General features: G+C 42.5%; 1 protein-coding gene across 1 annotated transcript in view; it reads left to right on the forward strand.

Moving 5' to 3' along the window:
* Cntnap2 (contactin associated protein 2) overlaps positions 1 to 20,303 on the forward strand; it is a 2,060,022-nt gene that overhangs the window by 1,800,633 nt on the left and 239,086 nt on the right. The window lies entirely within an intron of this gene.

A 20,303-nucleotide genomic window follows, 5' to 3' on the forward strand; every position in this document is an offset into this window, starting at 1 on the left:
TTTCTGAAACTTTAGGCTTATGATTTCAAAACTGTATGATTTCAAGTTTTATAGAACTTAAGAATGGGAGGGAAGGAAGGAAGGAAAGAGAAGGGAGATGAATGGATTCTATAAGCTCAACTTCACTTAAAATGATAAAGAGAAGTAAAGCAAGAAAAGAAAAAGAAAAGGAGCCAAGCTTAAATTTGCCTTAAAAGATAAACAGGAATTCATTCTTTTCTCTGCCCAGGGAACTAGGCAGAAAATAGTGACCCTCTTCATGGAGAAGAGGTTTAATACAGCAGAGAGAGAGAGAGAGAGAGAGAGAGAGAGAGAGAGAGAGAGAGAGAGAGCTATGAGAAGACAGGACCCAGCCACCCAGCCACCCAGCCTAATCTTCTTCAACAATATTTTTGCTTTTGAAAACTGTTTGAGAATTTCATGCATGAATACGATGTGTCTCTGACCATTCCACCTCCATCTCCTCTCCTCCAATTTCTCTCATATCTCCCCATCTCTTCTTCTTTCCCAAACCCATATGTTTTTTTTTTTTTTTTAAGCATAGTGAATCCACGTAGTGCTGCCAAAATTCCACGGATGTAGGACCATCTGCTGCAGCTGGGAGACCTATCTGGGGCCACATCCCTGGAGAAACTGACTCTCCTCACAGCAGCCAACAATTAGCAATAGTTTCTTAGCTAGGGAAAGGACTTGCTGGCCCCTCCTTTATCCGTACTGGGAGTTCCGGCCTTATCTTTCACAGGTCGTGTGCCTGCAGTCACAGCCACTGTGAGTTCATGTGTCCGACTGCCCTGACATAGCTGTAAGACACTGCTTCACTGACGTCATTCACCACCTCTGACCCTCAGTCTTTCAATCTTTCACACTATCCCTGAGCCAGGATTTCTGCTTTTAACATACTCCAGGTTAACCTAAACTTACTTCAAGGTGATAACTCTTCACATGGCTAGTTGAATTTTTGATATTTTCATCTGCTACCACTTATACTTTAGGAAACTAGCAACATTCCCTTAACTGTACAAAAAGAAACTGAGTTTGAAGAACTTGGCGGATATGAAGCAGATTAGACTCCCTCTCTGGATTCCATTGGTCAGTTCATCATGCCGATCTCCCGGTAGAAGAAACTCATCAAGGGTTAGTTGATGTTAAGATAGGTCAGAGCCCATAAATACCTTCCATGATTGTGTTCTGATACATGAAAAATATTTGAAAGCCGTTTTTAAAAAGATAAAATTAGCTATGCACTCCTTTCAGACTCCAGGACGAGGGTGATAGAAAATAAGCATTGAAAGTGAGAGCGCTGTGTGAATAGCAGCAGATTCAGAGACCGTAGAAGAAGTGATGTTTAAAACTACCAGCTATGTCACTCCTCCGTATCTGCCTGGAGGACTCTGGGTCAATATTCCGTAAGAGTTACCTATGTGTATTGTCACACTATCCATTACAGGCAAGTTACAGAACCAGCAGTGTACATCAACAGATGGACAGAAAATGTGGCCTACATACCTAGCAGAGATTTGTTCAGCCATAAGGAAGAACAAAATTATGTCAGTTACAAGAAATGGATACAATGAAGTTCATCATATTAAGCAAAATACATCAGACACAGATAGACAAATAGCATGTTTTCTGTCATTTACAGATCCTATACTTTGTAAAAAAAATCACTTTTTATAGATCTGACATGAAAACAAAACCTAAGTCTGTCTAGGGAAATGAGTAGAGATAGAATGGAGCGTGAGAGAAGAAGAGAAGACGGAGTGAGCACAGTCCAGGTGCATGATAGACTTCACGGAACCTGCCGCCATGCACAGTGAATAGGCTCCGATTTTTAAAAGCCCCCAAACTCACTGCAAACTCAGCACATTCCAGTCTTTCCCTCAAGGGGTATATCACAAATGACATATTTTCCTTTATGTTAGCTAAATAAAGAATCCATTGATTCCCACTGAACACAGTGAGTACATTTTTCTTCATCAATATCTCATGCCCTGATGACCTGATCTAAGCTTCTTCCTAAATTCTACCCTTCCCCAGCATGTTGGGCATCATCGGCTTGAGTTTCATCATAACAAGACTCTTCTTGGCTCAACTTTCTGAGCTTTCTCCTGGATGGAGAAGTCCAGAGCTAGCTTTACCCCTTTTTCCCCCCTCACTAGAGATACCAAGACGAATGCTAGAAACCTGGTAAGGTTGTAAAATGAAAGCCAATTGGAATATTTATTGTGAAGATAAGCCAATTCATTTTGAAGAACACAATCTAAGAATAACTTATTAGAAGAGAAGAGAGATGGGGGTGAGGTCTGCTTTCCCCACAGCATTGAAATGGAAGGGACAGGCAGAATAAAAGTCTTACTAGAAGAAAGAAAAGATACAAAGAGTTCTCTAAGTCAAATGAGGAGACAGCAATGTCTCCAGAGGAGAAAATTTTATGAAAAAGACAGTATCGAATAATATCAAGGACCATTAATTTTTTAAAGCTAGATTCTTTGGATCTAACAGTGATGAAACCATTGATGACCTTACAAAGAGGAGTTCCCCGAGAGCGCACTAAGGTGATGGGTTAGGGATGTATTGTCACCTGGTAACAAAGGCTAAATCCCCACTTCTAGTTTTTAATTTCCTGTTATCTTACAGGTGGGCACAAAGCCCATCTCCCAGCTGTGAGCTATTTGAAGCAATCCAGGGACTATTTTTCTACAGTAGAGGCCCAGTCCAGGGTCAGCAGAGAGGAGCACTGTCCCCAAAAGAAGGACACATTTAACAACTCTGAAGTCAGCAAGTTCAGTCTTAGTCTCAGTTCAACTCTAATAAAAACTTAATTTTTTTCTTTTTACCAACTACCACTGTCTCCCCGATCTTTCCTCATATGCCTAATGAAAGAGTTAGATAATTTACCTCCAGACCTCTTTCCACTTTAAACACTGATGTGCTTAGTAGGGGTTGACCACGGCCTGGGTGGCTAAGTGATCAGATTTCCTACAAGGTGATGTGGTTACCAGCATGGGCTTTGAACCCTACCTCTGCCTCTTGTCACTGTGGAAACCAATGACAATCCATTTAGTAGCTGTGTGTTTAATGGGATACAGCTTCTGTGACTTACGACTCAATGAGGTTGTTGCATATACATCCCTTAACATGAATGACACTTGGAACACAGTCAATACAGCTTTAATATGAAATGTTTTTCTTCACACCCTTTACTTCTTTGTCCCTCCATGTTCTACACACACACAGACACACACACACACACACACACACACACATATTTAAAGGAACCTCTAACTAGTTCAGTCTCTCCCTTCTCAAAACACTGGCTGAAGATGGGATCATCCCACAGTGCCTGCCCTAGCAGAACAACTCATGTGGGACTGTCTCTCAGGCACTTCACCTACACCAGTGACAGTGGCCATAGAACAGCAAGCTAGGGCCCGGGGCTTTCCCCAGTAGACCAACAAAGCACACAAAAATCTATCAGAAAATTTCACCCCAGTGTGCAGTTAAGACATGGGACACTATCGCCAATATACTCCCTCGGAGATCTCGGGAAGAAGCGCTTTGGCACAACTTAAGTTTGAAAGAGTCAGAGTGGTGCAGGAGAATTATCTATATTCTGTCAATCATGTATTTCAATAAAGTGCTGATTGGCCAGGCAGGAAGTATAGGCGGGTCAACCAGACAGGAAGTAGAGGCAGGGCAATGAGAACAGGAGAGGGCTAGGATGGAGGAAGCCCATTCCTCCATTCCTGCCCAGGCCACCAAGATGCAAGATGTAACCTGCCCAGCTGTGAAAGGTACTGAGTCATGTGGCTAACATAGATTAAAAATAATGGGCTAACATAAGTTATAAGAGCTAATAAGTAGCCTGAGCTAATGGGCTAATCAGTCTTATAACTTATGGAGATCTCTGTGTGATTTTCCTTGGGGCTTGCCAGCTGTGGGGTACCAGACAGGACAGAAACCCCAACAAGCCAGCCCCTCATGTTACATCAGAGGGGAGTTCTTAGCTTTGCACACAGAGTGGATGCCACAGAAGCCCAGCCTCCATCACTCCCTGTGCTAACAAAGTCAGGTTCACATCGTTTTTTTAAGCAACTGGAGAAACAGAAAAGATGTGCTTTCGCTGTGCAGCTAAATATCATTGGAACCTGTCATCCCAAAAGAGCTAATGCAGGTCGTTTGGAGGAGATAAGAATCCAGCCACGGTTCTGGTCTGTGAAAAGTGTGAGGAGAAAGAAATACTAAAAGTGTTGCAAGGAGGGAAAAGCAGTTGCTAGTATTTCTTCTGAATAGCGTGAGAAATGTATGTTTCCCATTTTTCAACACAAAGGAGCTAGCATATGACAATACCTCAGCATGACCTGGCAGGTATATTTACATCGTATGCATGATAAATAGAGCCTCATCCAGGCTGAGTGTCCAGACCACAGTCCTGCACCAAATCCATGGACTAGAGCTTTCTGAGGGAGACAAAAAAAATAGCAAATGTTATACCCGTGGTGTTATCAGAACCTGAAGGAGGCTAGGTCAGCCCAAGTGCTCCAGCACAGAGAAGTATCAGAGAGTCTGAAGTCCAAGCAGCCAGGACACCAGTGGCAGTTGAGAAAGAAGGAGCTGTGTGTTGGGCTCCAGTATGGAATTCCACATTTTGGCCCTATTGACAAGACTATGCCGTAGAAGGGAGATAAGAAAGCTTGTTAGGATCCAGGCCAGGAAGTAGGTCATCCTTCCATCAACAAAAAATATAATCCACAGTAGGTGATTCTCAAGCACAAGTTTAAAGAAGAAGTCAGAGAGATCTGAAATCTGCTTTACCAAGCTTCGGGTAGACATCAACTGCTTCTGAAGAGGAAGGCTGGGTTCATTTAACTAATGATCAATGTTTAGTCTCAAGTCACATAGCTCAGACTGCCTCGGAAGTTAACTGGTGGCATCTCTGTGAAAGATGTAGCCCAAAGGAGCTGAGAAATCTTTCTTAGACCCTAAGTTCTTTTCAGGTGTGTGAAGAACCCAACTTAATACATGGTAGGGGAGCCACTGTCTACAGAAAAACTCTTAGGAATGCCCCTTCCTCCCCAACAGTATTAATCTACTGCCCTCTCTCACCTGATTGTGAAGTTCACAGAGAAGCCAAGGTTCATTAAACAGCGTGTAAATCAATGAAGACTAGAGTCCTGGGAAAACTCTCTGAGCTAAGCTTGGCTGACAAGGCCATAAAACAGCCCAGATTCCTCCGACTCAATAACAGGGTTTGTTTGGTCAGCTGTTCCTCAAGCATCTACATTCCAAATTCACGGACGGATAACTTCAGAGCCATCTGAATGCCAAGTGCATTCTTTGCAGAGCAAAGAGAAAGTCAGCAAGAGGGGGGGGTCACAAAGTGGGAAGTTGGGATTCCAGTCATGAAGTGCACTCAAATCTGTGGATGATCAAAATGGCCATCTCTCAGACTTTAAAGTTTACGGTTTAAAAAAAATGTATATGGTGTCTAAATGGCAGTAATTATACCATAAGATATATTTATACCCCTATTATCTGCAAACCTGGCTCAGTAGCAACAATGTGAGTGTTAGCTAAGAGGATGACATCTCAAGGCCAGGATCAGTGCATCCTTTACTGTATTTCAGAACTGTGCAAAGTAGAAGCCATTGCTGCTTTCTGCTTCATTTACATAGGAAGAAGCTAAAGCTAAGAGTTAGTTAACTCACCTAAGGTCATATATGCCAGGTGAAAGACAGGAAGAGATATGATTCCAAATAGTCTGTTCAAAAATTCAAAACTGATCTATTCACCTTGTCAAGGCAAAGGTCACACTTGGCAAAGATTTCCAGGCAAGGAGGACTCTACAGAAGCCATTGCCATGGTAAAGAAAAGGCTGAACTTGGGGCTCAACTCCACCCCAAAGAAAACAAGAGAGATTTATTCATATGTGAGTTGGATTTTGCTTTCCATTCTATTTAAAGATCCATACACACACATGTTTCAGCCTTTTAAAAAATTGAGATAGGAAGGCTCATAGGCTGAACTTTCTCCTATCTTCCTGAGTTGGATAGTTTTATAACTTGAAACAAGGAATCATGGGTAAGCCAGGCTCCTGACCCCCCAGGAAGATGAGAAGATGTGATATCACCTTCACTGATGTTTAAATTTCAAAGAATGGCTCCCAGAGAAAGATATTCTTGGGTTGCAAAACTCTCCTTACGAAGATTTTTACAGATTCTCAAGGCAAACAGATAGGGAAAAAAATAACAATTACTGCAAGATGTTTGCAGAAAGCAGGCTTAAAATAGATATGAGGAGTCTAAAGTCAGTCCAGGCGAGAGGAAAGTAAGTGGAAGCCACCTAGTGAGTCTGTTAGAGCATTCTTCATCTGGGATAACACTGTGGCCCAGCGGGCATTTGGTAATGTGTGGCAAAGGCAGGTGCTCTCTGCAGCTATAGGCAGCACAAGCCAAAGCTTCCCATGGCTCAGAGAAAAATCCACCCTAACCATGCTTTCTACACCCCAACGGGCAGGGAAACACTACTCTTGGTTGATTTTGGAGTCTGTAGTAGGGAGCTTGGACTGAACAGGACCAGGGAGTCCGGCTGGGGATGAGGCAGCCCTGGCAGCTATTTTCTGGACTGAAAATTCCAATTGGAAAAGACCAAGGCTGACAGAGGATCACTGGTAACCAGAGGGGTGGGTCAGCAAGAGGATGTCACACAAGAGCAGTTCACTTCCTCTTCCCTGACGAGACTCCTCACATGGGGCTCTCCATGATGTAGAAATATGTTCTTCCTTCCTTCTCTCCCTACTCCTCTTGTTCCTCTTTCTCTCCTTTCTCTTTTACCCTCCTTTCTCACCTCTCATCACTAAAGCCCTCACAAAGGTTGTCTAAGTCAGCATGGATCCAAATTCTGCATCACATTCTTCTGGTCTCTTGCCTCTTTGAAATACTTGCTTCCCATAGATTCCAGGGCTTACGCTCTCATACTTTTCTTCTTGTTCATTAGCCACCAAGTCAGTCTCTGCTGCATCCTCTTTCTCCCTTGCCTGGCAAATGTTGAAGTGTCTTCTCAGTCCACACATTCTTCTATAGAATCCTATCCCATCTAATGTCTAATGGCTCAAAATAGGATTTAAACACATTGACCTAAATTTAAATCTTCAGACCTTGCTTTTCTCAGGAACTTTGGATCCACTTAACTACCTGGCATCTCTATGTAGATTTCTAGCAGGCATCTCAGAATGAACATGGTAATAAAGGATCTTGATATCTACACCAAGCCTCTGCCTCCACTAGCCTCCCTTGTCTCAGTAAATAGCATCACCATGCACACCTTTTAACCACAATTCCCTTCTTTCCTTTCCTTCTTCTCTTTCCCTCATCACTCACCATCCAATAGTATCTCAGGGACTGTTCCTCTAGACTGCCACCCATGCATCTACTGCCATCTGTTGCCACAAGTCACCACCCTCCTCAAAACCACAGCCGAGTTTCTCTTGGATGACAGCAGGAAAGGCCTGACCTCTCTCCACAGACTTGGTACTTTTCTTGAACATGTTTGCTAGAAAGCTCGATCTTGCATATAGCATCCCATTGCGTCCCAAACGTCGGTCAAGCTGACTTGTTCTTGTCCTTCTTTAAGCCTCTGTCAGTTCCTTACAGAAATGTCCTCTGAGCACACCATCTGAGGCAGCCAATCATTGCCATGTCCAGTTCTTCTTAGGGTTTGCCATGCATGCCTTTTTGTGTCCCTTTATTAGAAAGTAGGTTGTATAACACCAGGGTCCTGCTCATCACTGGGTAGTGGTGTCCCAAAATATAAATATTTATGGAGTTGACAGCTGAATGAGGACATACACAAACCATATGGTTTTCTATATATCTCTGAATTAATATCCATATTTAAAGCTAAGACATCCCATTTCCCAAATAGTTTTCCACATAATCTTTCTCTAAAATTCTTTTCTTAAAGACGGTTGTTATTTACCTTGTTTGGAAATACCATTTCCACTAAGTATCACAAACTGAAAGCAAGCACGACAGAGGTCAAAATAAATAAATAAATAAATCTGCAGAGAAAGTCAAAATATTATGAAAGACACCATTTCCCCTCAGCTTAGACCTTACAGTTTTCAATCTTTCTAGTATCAAATTGAGGTCTTGCCTGTTTGGCATTAGCTGAGCTATTGGCTGAGACCGCAGGGCAAACATTTCGCCCCAGTTCTGGGTAACTGGCCTCAGGCTTGCTTGTTCATAAAAAGGGGTTGAAAATTGACGTCTTGACTAGAAATCAGTACTGACAGCAACATTGCTAAAGAAAATCTGACCGATAGTAATAACTATATAAAGTCAATAAATTGTGTGCAAAACAAATATACAAATCGGTGGCAAATTTTCCTCCGTGGGATGGCTGATGTCTCAGTCTGTCACAGCAGCACCCTTACTCCACTCTTGGCCACACCACCTTTGGCCAAACTCTACCTGGCTATGTTCATCCCTATAGAATTTCCCAGCCTCAGAGGCTACAGCCAGCAGTAACTCTGCTCAACCAATAGTCACCCTGCTCATTTTCTACCTTTTTGCTCTTCAATGATCAAAATTCATTAACTTTTGCAATTTCAGCTGTCTACTTTACAGAATTTTAACAAATCATGCAAATTATGATAGCTACAAGGCTTACTCAAAAAAAAACTGTGTTCCTAACATCATCAAACTGATAGTTTTCTTTGACTCTCTTCCAAGCCTCAACCACAAGGCTGTTTTCATGAGGCTGAGCTATTTATTTCTAGGGCAGAAGCTGTGTGAAAAGATATTGTTGGAGAAATATTTCAAGCCTACTGCTAAGAATCAATGTATGGCTCAGCCTCTGCGTGAAGTAATTTTTGGGCAACAAGAGCCATACTTCAGGGACTCTGGGTTTCTGGGATTCTCTTCAAATTCCTCATGGCTTTTAAGATAGTCTGACCCAGAGAAAGCATCTTAAAATACAGAAACCAGTTTTGTAATCAATACCAGGGAGAAAAGGCACTTTCAGTGAGTTTATCAAACAATTTATGATATGCATTTTTTTAGTTCTTCCAATAAAGACTCAACCAAACTTTATAAGGATAACTGTCTGTGGTGATTTGAATGAAAATGCCCCACATAGGTTCATAAGGAGTAGCCTTATTTTAAAGGATTGTGACATGTGACCTTGTAGGAGGAAGTGTGTCACTAGGATTTGGAAAAACAGAGTGGGCCTTGAGGTTTTAGAAGCTCAAGTCAGGCCAGTGTTTCTGTCTCTCTCTCTCTCTCTCTCTCTCTCTCTCTCTCTCTCTCTCTCTCTCTCTCTCTCTCTCTCTCTTCTTCCTGCCTGCCAATCTAGACATAAAATCCTCAGTCCTCAGCTACTTCTCCAGCACCATGTCCACCTGAATGTCACCATGTTTCCTACCATGTCAATAATGAAATGGACTAAATCACTGAACTATAAGCCAACCCCAATTAAATGTTTTCTTTTATAAGAATCGCCATGGTCATGGTGTCTCTTCACAGAAATAGAAATAGAACTAAGACACTGTCTTATAGGAGAAGATGTTTTTAATTATACTAGTAACAGATACCGAATTAATACATACACACAGCCCACAGTTCCTTCCTAGTACAGCAAAAAAAGAGATCTAGGGATACTCTTTTTACTAGTTTTACCTTCTGGTTGGCAGAATAGTTTCCTAGCACAAGCTCCTCTCTTCTCTCTCCTGTAATGAGCCTCATGTTCAAGGTCCCTCTTGTGAAGGAAGTTTGGTTGTTCATCCATTTAATGGTCCTTTCTTCACATACCTCTCTGGCTTGATTTTCACTTATTTTTTCCTTTATATTTTAATTATGCTAAAGTATCTTCTCTGTCTATTACCATGTGAGTATGTTTCATGTGTAGCCTTCTAATCCCACCGTGTGTGTGTGTGATATGCATGTAGGTATTTTTCAAGCATCTGTCTATATTTCTGAAAACTGACAGCCTTGGCTTTGTGTGCCATACCTCACATGCTGAATGCGCTATAAACTCCACTCGACTTCTTACTTTCCCACTCAGCCTTATGGTTTTATGATCTACTTATGCAATTCTATGAATACCAAATGCATCATGATCCATTATGTGTGCAGACCTCATGTGTCTTGGTCTATCCAATAATGATGACTACCTTGATCCCCCCCCCACTCTCCTACCTTAAGGAATCCTTATCTGTATAAGTCTATGTATGCTTTCTGTCACCTAAGTGAGACTTTTGTGTGTTACTTTGCTAGTTAAACATCATCCACTGTCTTCTTGACATTGTGCTTGTTGCTCATACTGGTCCCTAATTTCCATCTCTTGCCCTATGGTGTTTTTCAAGTGGTTTGTTTCTTCTCTGGACAGGATTCATGAGCCTTCTTGTTCCTAATAAACAATAAGGCATTTTTGCTTTTAGTCTAAATGTGTCTCTTAGATATAATATTGTAGAACCTCTTGAGAAATCAAATTTGGAAATGTCTGTCTAACTGATTATTAGGGTTATTTTTGCCCTTATACTTTTTTATGCACTGTTTCTTTGCTTATCCCCTACTCCAACCCACTCTCCGTAGATAAGAAGACCATAACACTATCAGTCCAGAAGCTGGACACTCTAATTTCATTTCTCTGGCAGCCACTCCTACCATACTAGCACCTATACTGTTTGTTTTGTTGTGTTGCATTTCGTGATGTGGTTTCACTCTATAGATCAGGCTGGGATTAAACCCTAAAATGGCCAGAAGAAAGTCTGAACTTCTAGTTCAATGGGATGTTTGTTGTGGCTTCTGGTGGGAGTGCTTCCCGCTCCGGAACCCAAACTTCTAGGCCAGCAGAACTAAAGGTCATGAGAACACGAAGCAAAGCTTGTCCTAGTGCTTTGCTAGAGATGGCAGTGAGTGGAACTAGATTCCCTTTCCCACCCCTTGATTCCTGGACCTGTGGATCCTGGCTGTGGGGGAATTGGGTCATACATCAGCCACCAATTCAAGACATGCCCTGCCTTCTGGAGACCCCTACCCTAGCCCTCCAAGCTGCTACCACCTAATTGGTGCTATAACTGTGTCTTCAAGAGACCATTCTATTTTCTGCTCCAGGATGGTAGAGAACATGGTAAAACCGGTGTATTCCATGATCATGAGCCCACTGTCACACTTCCCTGGCTACAAAGTGAGTTCCTCCGTCAGAAGCCATGCTGTGGGATACTGTGAATGACGGGACAAGGCATTCTGTAAGCCCACGGGTGGTGGCTTTGGCGGCAGCATCTTCAAGCTTGCATCATTGCTTTTCTGTTGGTCCGTAGTTCAGATGCCCACTATTTAATGTCTATTCCTCTGCTCCTTCATTGGTTTTGCCTCTGAGAATACAGACGGAGTTGAGTGTGGCTACCCCATCTTGGTGCTTGCTGTTTGTTCTTGAAGATTTTGTCACTTTTCCTTGTGAGCCTAGGTCAATGCCCTTGGGATAACCTTACCAAATGCTTCTACCACTGTCCACCTCAGGAGAAAGATCAGGATTTCAGGATCCAAAGCTGTCCCTCCCAAATGATGGATGGGGGTACAAAGAAAGCCCCTGCCTCGGGACAGGGAACTCCTGATGTTCCTGTCCTCCACCAGCCTTTCTACACCGGTGTCGCACCATCCCCTACATCAAAGTCTTTTCTACTCAGGCAAGGGACAGCCTCCTTCTGGTACATACAGCCTTTTCTTAAACCACTTAGTGTGTCTGCACAGGCTAACTCTGCCCTCTCACTGCCTGCCTCCTCATCCCATAGGAAGCACCTCATTATGACATCAAAGAGCCAGAATCCAAAGACAACCAAATCCAATAGTTTTCCGCTGGTGTTTCGCTTTCCTCGACATCTCCTATAAGTTAATATTTTATAACTTCACCCTCCTTGAAATCCAGGCCTTAAAACATTCTGTTCTCTCAGCTTTTCTGTTAAGCCTTCATTCTCATCTTAATCCCTAAGCCTCTAGCCTTTAGCCTCCGCTCTCTGAGCTACGGAGAGCCCAGGTGTCCAGCAGGACCAGCTATCAAAGCAGTGATGATTCCTCTCAACTCGCTCAGTCCTGCCTTGGCCTGGACTCATTCCTGGGAAGAAGTGTGTGAAGTTTGGGTGTGGGGTGAAAAAACAGCCTGGCGCCACCAACTTGAACAGCGCAAAGGATTCTTCACCCTGGAGCGAGAGAGACTATGTGTTATCATTCGAAACAAGTCCTTCTAAAGATGGGAAATAAAAAGGGAGAGAGACAGACAGAAGGAAAGACACGAGAAATATTAAGATCAGAAATAATATCTGTTGTGTGTCAAACATGAGAGCCCACCAGCTTGTCACAACATGGACAAGAACATACAGCTATTTGCAAATGAAATATTTATAGTTCTCAGCGGTTTAAGTTCCAGCTTGCATTGAAATTTACTGAAATATCTGTCGCAAATCCAGAATGTGGATCTCAGTAGGAAGATCCTGTCCCCTCTCCTATCCCCAAGTGCATGACAGACTCAGAGAAGTGGGATTTGCTGCATAATGTGGAGCAATGACCTCTAAACTTGATGCTGTACTTCTGAATACAGAAAGATAAATTGCACTCGGTGGCCAAAGGACCAATCCATTCTGCGATAGTAGCGTTCAGCTGTTAATTTAGGAAAATCGAGAGGTCAGTGGTGACGTCAACAAAATATCCCTTTGCTTGACCTAGAGATGGACTCTAACATCCTCATTTCTAGCTCTGAGTTTAGACGATCACATTTCCACTGTCAATTTCAACTGTCCCTGTGGCTTTGCAGACAGCGGTCTGGCGGGTGGGTCTCTGGTACTAACTGCATTGTCAGCATTCTCCATACCTAAGCAAAGCAGTGCCCAGAACCATGTCAGAAGTAGGGGACGAAAGAGCCTTGTGTGCCCCAAGTCCCCAAGTGCAGACAGAAGCAGCAGTGTGGGCAGAGTGTGGATTTCCCGGCTGTGAGTCTAGCGATAGGTGACAATGGATGGGTGAACTCTCTTGGCCTCCATTTCCCCGTCCATAAAGCAAGGATCACAATACAATATATCTCTGTGAACTGAAACACGTGAAGTTGGCGTAGTCTGGCACGGCCACTATTAGCCTTGCATCATCTGGGATGGTCAGTATTTCCTCATAGTCCTGTGTCCAGGATCTCTAAGTTCCATCTTCATTGCAGAACAGGACATGCGTAGACACATCTGATCACTTGCTGCTGCTAGAAAGCTCACACGCCTTCAGTATTTTAGATTTTGTCCTCCTCGTTTTGCAGTCTGGAGTCACATATTCTGAGCATCTCTCGTTCTGAGGACATAAGAAAATCCATACAGCGGTGGTGAAGCTCTGAATGGGCACTCATGACTGGTATCTGGAAAAGCGACTCTTCACAGATTAGCCCCTGGGGTGTAAAAGCTTTCTCCATGCATTGCTGTCCATGGCTAGCTGGCAAAGGCATCATCAATCAACACTTGTCAATCATACGGCGCTGTGCTGAAGAGAGAGACCAGTTCCCTCTACCACTGATGGCTATATCCCTGTTCTGGGGTTCTGGGATAATGAGATCACTGGGGTTTTATTTCTCACACCTGCTTTGGCATCATAATTTGTGATTGGTGATGGTGGTGGTGGTTGCTGGTGGTGGTGATAGTTGGTGGTGGTGGTGGTAATTGGTGGTGGTAGGGGACAAGGTGATCCAAACAGAAGACATGATGGTAGCATATAGAGCAGGAGAAGTGGTAGGTACAGCATCTGCAGCTCTGAGTGGCTTATCCAAGTACACAGCTACTTTTGCCTCTTAGCTGCCAACACCTAGGACAGCTGTGGCTGCCACACAGAGGAGCCAAGATCAGAGTAGGCCATCTAGACATAGCAGTCCTGTATAACATTCCAATAGCACATTAAAGGCCCTCTGCCTTTAAGTCCTGTGATCCAGGTCTAGTCCTCCAAGGTGAGATAACACCTAGCCGAAGCCTGGACTTTCCACAAAATGGTACTGTTTGAAGGTTTGAAGGCTCCAAGGTCATGCCCTCAGGTAGGCTGGATCAGGAGCTCAATGGTAACCCTTTGCTAGTCGTCTTTCTGCTAAAGCTTCCAGAACAGAACACCACAGATGGGGTGACTGGGCCTACAGATATTTATTTTCTCACCGTTCTAGAGACTGGAAACCCCAAGATGAAGGTATCAGTGAGACTCTTTCCTTCTAAGGCCTCTCCTTGGCTTTGATACCCCCATCTTCTTGATGGTTCCTCATGGGGCCCTTCTTCTGCATGAGTCCACCATCCCCAGGGGTTCTTCCTCTTCTGTAAGGACGCCAATTACATTCAGTTATGTTCTCATCCTTCTGGCCTTGTCTGGCCTTCTTTAGAGGCCCTAGATAGTCTATATGCAGCCAAATCCATATTGGGGTCTAAGGCTTCAAAAGCTTGACTAAAGAATGTAAGTAATATAGTTCAGATCCTCTGGCTTCAAATCTGTGTCTACTCATCAAGTCTATGATTTCACTCTATGATGCTGTGGGATTCTGATTATACTCTACCCTAGTGGCAATGATGATATCTGCCATTAGCTGGGCTTCAACATGAAGTACCGGAGTCTATCAACCAGAATTAACATGTGCCTTCAGGGTACATATTGTTGTACTGACATTGCATGTAAAAGGACTAAGGCCTAAGGAGAACTTGGGAAGACTACACAGCCAAGGAGATGCAAAAGCAGTGTATTCATGTTTCCTCATTCTTGTTTACTGACCTGCCCACCCATGTCAAACAGTGCCCAGCATCAGCATGGTAGGTGTCTATTTGTGATTCCAGCAGCACTAACCTGTAGGCAAAAACAGTGTCTGGGGGCTGGAGAAATGGCTCGGAGCTTAAGAGCACATGTTGCTCTTGCAGAGGACCTGAGGTTAAGTTCCCAACACCCACATGGTGGCTCATGATCATCTGTCTTTTAGTTCCCTGGGGTCCGACATCCCCATCACTGAGCACTGCACACACATGGTACACATATGCACATGCAGGCAAAATACTTATACACATTCTTTTAAAAATCTTCTGTAAAGTAATCTTAAAAGAAGAATATCCCTGTACATCATTTTAGAACCACTTTTCCTAGGGCTTTACTTACAGAACCTATGAAATGATCCAGGTTTCACTCCCCCGAGCATCCTGTACTGCCCTGGGAATTTCTTCCTTCGCCTTCCCTCCTGCCCTGCACCTTGCAGGGGAACACCCCATCACCCCTTTATCATGGGGACATGTTTATCTATTCTGTTCCTGTCCCTTCTTGGTGCACTCCATCTTAACTGCCCTACTTAAGACTGATCCTGCGCCAACTCCAGACCCCACTTAACACTGCTTGGCTGTTTTTCTCACAGTGGGCACCACCTTCTAACACGGGATGTACATATTGAGTCTCCCATTAAGTTTCTCCATGCTGCAAGAGCAGAGACTTTTTCACAGTAGTGAAATAAACACATTTAAAAATTAAAAAAAAAAACACTTCTAAAAGGAATCAGGTTCAAGTGTGCAACCTTTGGCGTGATTTCTTTCTATGGTTAATAAGTGGCCAATCTGATCAGACGAAAGCGCTCTGGGGGTCAGCCTTACCACTTTAGATACTGTTGAACTCTGGATTTGAGGACAATGTGTTTCTCCTAATTCCTCTCAATCTTTATTTCCAACCATTATTTTTAAATGGAACACCTGATTATTTTGCCCAAATGTTCTGTGCACTTGATGGTTGTATTATTCATTATAGGTAGTTACAACACTTTCATAATTAATCTTTAATTGCAATACTTGCATATCATTTCGGATGAAAAATGATATACAAATTAAACCCACATCTCACCTTGGATAATTATCACAGGTCTGACTAATGTGCATGAAGGCCTGGCATGGCAGGGGGCTCTTCTCAATGACAATGTGTTGATTTGCTAATTAAACAAAGGTTCAGTAGCGTTTTTCCTTGAAGACCTATAATTTAAACTTGTGACATTTGCCACCAAGAAAGGTTTCTCCAAAGCAGTAAATTGAACTCAACTTCTACTGGTTCTGGTGCATTAACATCTTTTGCATAATATATAATGACCATGCTCAGGATAAAGGATTTTTCTCGGCGTCAAGTAGATCAGCAAATGCACTTTCCAGCTCAGTGAGTCACTTAAATGAATCAGGACGCCACCTCGGAAGGGAAAGAGCTCAACTTCAGTGCACAGGGAAATGGCTCTTCACTCGCCTGCTTTATAAACTAAGAAGAAATTTTTTTTTAACGTAGTCCAATGGGTGACTAAATGTAAATTACACCATACTTACATAGTGTTACTATACAGCTTGAGATATGGCTTAGAGTGTGTGCCTGGCACACACAAAGTCCTGGCTCAATCCATAGTGCTGTGCACAGAAAAAAGAAGTGGGGGCAGAAGGAGGGGCAGGAACAGTGAAGGAAGGGCAGAGGAAAAAAGGAGGGGTTAAAATCTTAAGAGAAAAAATTTCAGGGTGTTATATATAGTCCTATATATAATATCTATATAATAAATATATAATTATAAATAATATATTATTAAATGATTATATTAGTTTACATCTCCAAAAGTCATTACAAATCTAATACCAAAAGCAGAAATCATACAACTAAGTAGGTCAGTGTGACTTCACAATCACTCAAAACTTTCATAGGGGAAAAAGTACCATCTACAACTTAAAAAATACAAACTAAAGGGCATGATTACAGAATTTATCAGCATAGTTTTAAAACTCAAAATATTATCACCAGCCAATAAAAACATATCATCACCTCCAAAATAGAAATGTGAATCAGCAATTTAAAAATAAGAAAAGAAAAATACAACATAATTCATTACAATAATCAAAGCAATGAATTTTCTCCCATTTAATCAAACTGAAGTAAACACAATAGGATACATCACCATATCAGGATTATATAAAGCAAATATCATTCCATTTTGATAAAATGTAAATTGGTTCATTGTTCTTAAAGGCCTTTAAAATATATCAGTAATAAAGCACTTGATACACAAACATCAGGACCTGGGTTTGGAATCCCAACACCAATGGAAAAAAGCTAAACTTGGAAGCATGCACCTATAATCCCAAAGTGAAAAGTTGGAGACGGGAGGATTCATGGGCTCATTGGCCAGCCAGTTTATCCAACTAGTGAACTCCAGTACGGTTAGAGACATTGACTCAAACAAAAAGGTAGAGAGCAATTGAGAAAGAGACTTCTGGCCTCTATACATGCACTGGCACCTGCACACATATAAATACACACACACACACACACAGAGAGAGAGAGAGAGAGAGAGAGAGAGAGAGAGAGAGAGAGAGAACAGCACAATTGACAAACTGAAGAAGTGTGCTGAGATGTTCTGAGATATTGACAAAGTTCATACTATTATACTATCACAGAAAGTTAAAATTACAAAATTCCATTAGCAATGGAATGGCAAAAAGGAGTGACAGCATGATTATAAAGGATGTTTTATGAAATAATGAGCAAGATGTTCTGGCTATGCTGCATTGCTTGGAAAATATGTCATGATACTTGAAGCATAGCAAGCAAATTCGAGGACAATGCCGGTTATGTTCCCATTTCCTGATGCGGTTCCTGTTTTTTATGTCTATGTATGTTCACAAACAAACGTAGTGACTAGGGAGCTGGTCCAGTAGTGAAGACCGCTGGCTGCTCTTCCGGAGGATCCAATCCCCAGCATCTACATGGTGCCTCAGAACTGTCTGTAACTCCCAGTCCAGGTTTCTGGTGCTTTCTTCTGGCATCTATGGGCACTGCACTCAGATGCTGCACAGACATATATGCCAGCAAAACACCTATACACACAAAATGAAAGTGAAGGCTGAATATTCTTAAGTAGACAAGGTTTTCCACTAAAAATAAAGGCAGTAATGTCTGACTGGTAACATGTTTCAATTATGCATCTTGCTTATCAGTGTATATATATATGGTTTACACAACCCAGAACTATTCCCATGGTAACTAGGCAAAAAGGAGGGGGAATATCTAAAAACAGCCTTTCTAAAATTTTTAGCATAGTTTTGATAGGGTTTAATTGTCTTAATTGACTGGTGGTAAAAATTCAAATAGCTATACACTTATGTAATAAAAGGCCCTTTGGAAAATCTCTCACTGCAAGAACAAAAACCAGAGCAGCAAAAGCGGTCCAAGCCAAATTGAAATCCTAACACACAAAGGGTGACGGGGGGCGGTTGAATCGCTTCCAAATGAGGCAGAGGCTCTCATTCTCTCCAGCACAGAGGTGTGAAGCTGCACGGCCCAGCAGATGGCAGGATGGCAAGTCCTTCAAAGCGGCGTGTTTAATAACTTCATTTGCTATTTGCTAGCCATAGCTTTGATCCGGAAGGACACTGGACTCTCTTCAATTAATCCTCTAGTCAAATATTTTATAAAAACAAGATGCTACTTTAGAGAAAGGTTGTTCAAATCAATACATGTCCCGCGGAAAGTTCTGTAAGCTTGGGCTCAAAAAGGCAGTAGAAGGATTCATTTGCCATTTCCCCGAGAAGGACATGTAGGCATAACCAGACACTGATCCATCCTGTGATCGAGTCTTTGATCAGTCACTAGTCCTTGTTAGTGAGTCTACTGGCTGGTGTGCTTGTGGCCAGGATAACAGGCTGACTGATCCGACTACATCTCCAGCCTAACAACCTTATCCAAACAACAAAGCCCTATTGACCTCTCCATTTGTATGTGTGCATGTTGTAGTGTGTGTGTATTTACATGTGTATATGTGCATGTGTCTGTGCGTGCATGTGGGTGTGTGTACATGCATGTGTGTTTATTGTGTGTGTGCATGTGTGTGTGCCTGAGTTGTGTGTGTATGTGCATGTGTGTGCGTGCCTGTGCGTGCATGTGGGTGTGCATGTGTGCCTGTGTGTGCATTTGTGCATATGTGTGTACATGTGTGTGTGCAGGCACACATGTGCTGATGTGATCTCCTGTGCATGTACCTGTGAAGAACAAAAGTTGACATTTAGTGTCCTCTTATATTTTAGACAGCTCCCTGAACTAGAACTCACATTTAAGATAGACCAGCTGACCGTGACATTCACCTGTCTCCCTCAACACAGCACTGGCTGTAACATATAATGCTGCCATGCCTGACTTTTAGATGAGTGCAGAGGAGCTGAACTAGGGTTCTTATGTACCAAACACTTTACCTGCTGAACCATCTCCCCAGCAGCCCACTTTTTTTTTAATTTACTGAGAGTTTTGTTAAGGAATTGGCTTGAGGGGTTATTAAAACAAGGAAATATAACAGCCTGTTGTGTGGAAGTTAGAGAAACAAGAAAATTGGCAGCATAATTCACTAGAAGCTCCAGAGTCCAGGAATAAGGAGAGACAGTTCTGAGGGCAGAGGAAGCAGATGCTCGGGTTGGAGACAAAATTCAAGCTTCCTCTGTCTTGTCTAACAGATGAGGCTACCGTGCATTGTGGAGGGGACCGTGCACTCAGCCCATGGATTTGAATGTCTGTCTGTTTCAGACCACAGACAGACAGACAGACAGACAGACAGACAGACACACACACACACACACTGTACTGGAGAGTAATGTTTGAGTAGTCAGTGTGACTCCTCTCACACTGTCTTTTTCTTTAGTTCCCATATGAAATGATGGATTTCCTTATGGCGCCTTCATACGTATGTACCATTGTACTTTTCTCAGTCACTCCCTGCCACCCTCCCTCTTCCATTCTCCTCAGGTGTCCTCTTTTCCTTTTCTGTTCTCTGTTTTTACGTCACATTTACACATATATATTTATGTCACACTACATCATGTCATATATGATATATTTTACCATATATAATATTATCGTGTTATATATGTGTTTATACATATATGTAATCGTATTACTGATCGATGAACCCAGAATAGAGATTACTACAACTTTAAAAGCATCCAGATAATTACAGACTCCGTTAAATCGACAGTGCTTCTGTGGGTCCCTCTGTGTACATCAGACCTCTTTAATAGTTTCACGCTTATAAAACTCAGCCCTGCTCTATAACCTGTCCAGAAGTCATAATGAGCACATCATTGCACGCCATATGTCATTTTTAAATTTAACCTTTTAACTATTTCATACATGACAAATTGCTTCTATTCATCTCTTACTCCTCTCTCATTCCCGTTGACCCTCTTTCCACCCCAGCTAGTCTTTCATACACTCTCATGTCTTTTCTTGCCCTGCCGACTTTTATTAGGACCTCAAGAGCTCCCATCC

This window comes from Myodes glareolus, chromosome 25, assembly GCF_982192425.1.
Source record: "Myodes glareolus chromosome 25, mMyoGla1.1, whole genome shotgun sequence".
NCBI classification, from domain to species: domain Eukaryota; kingdom Metazoa; phylum Chordata; class Mammalia; order Rodentia; family Cricetidae; genus Myodes; species Myodes glareolus.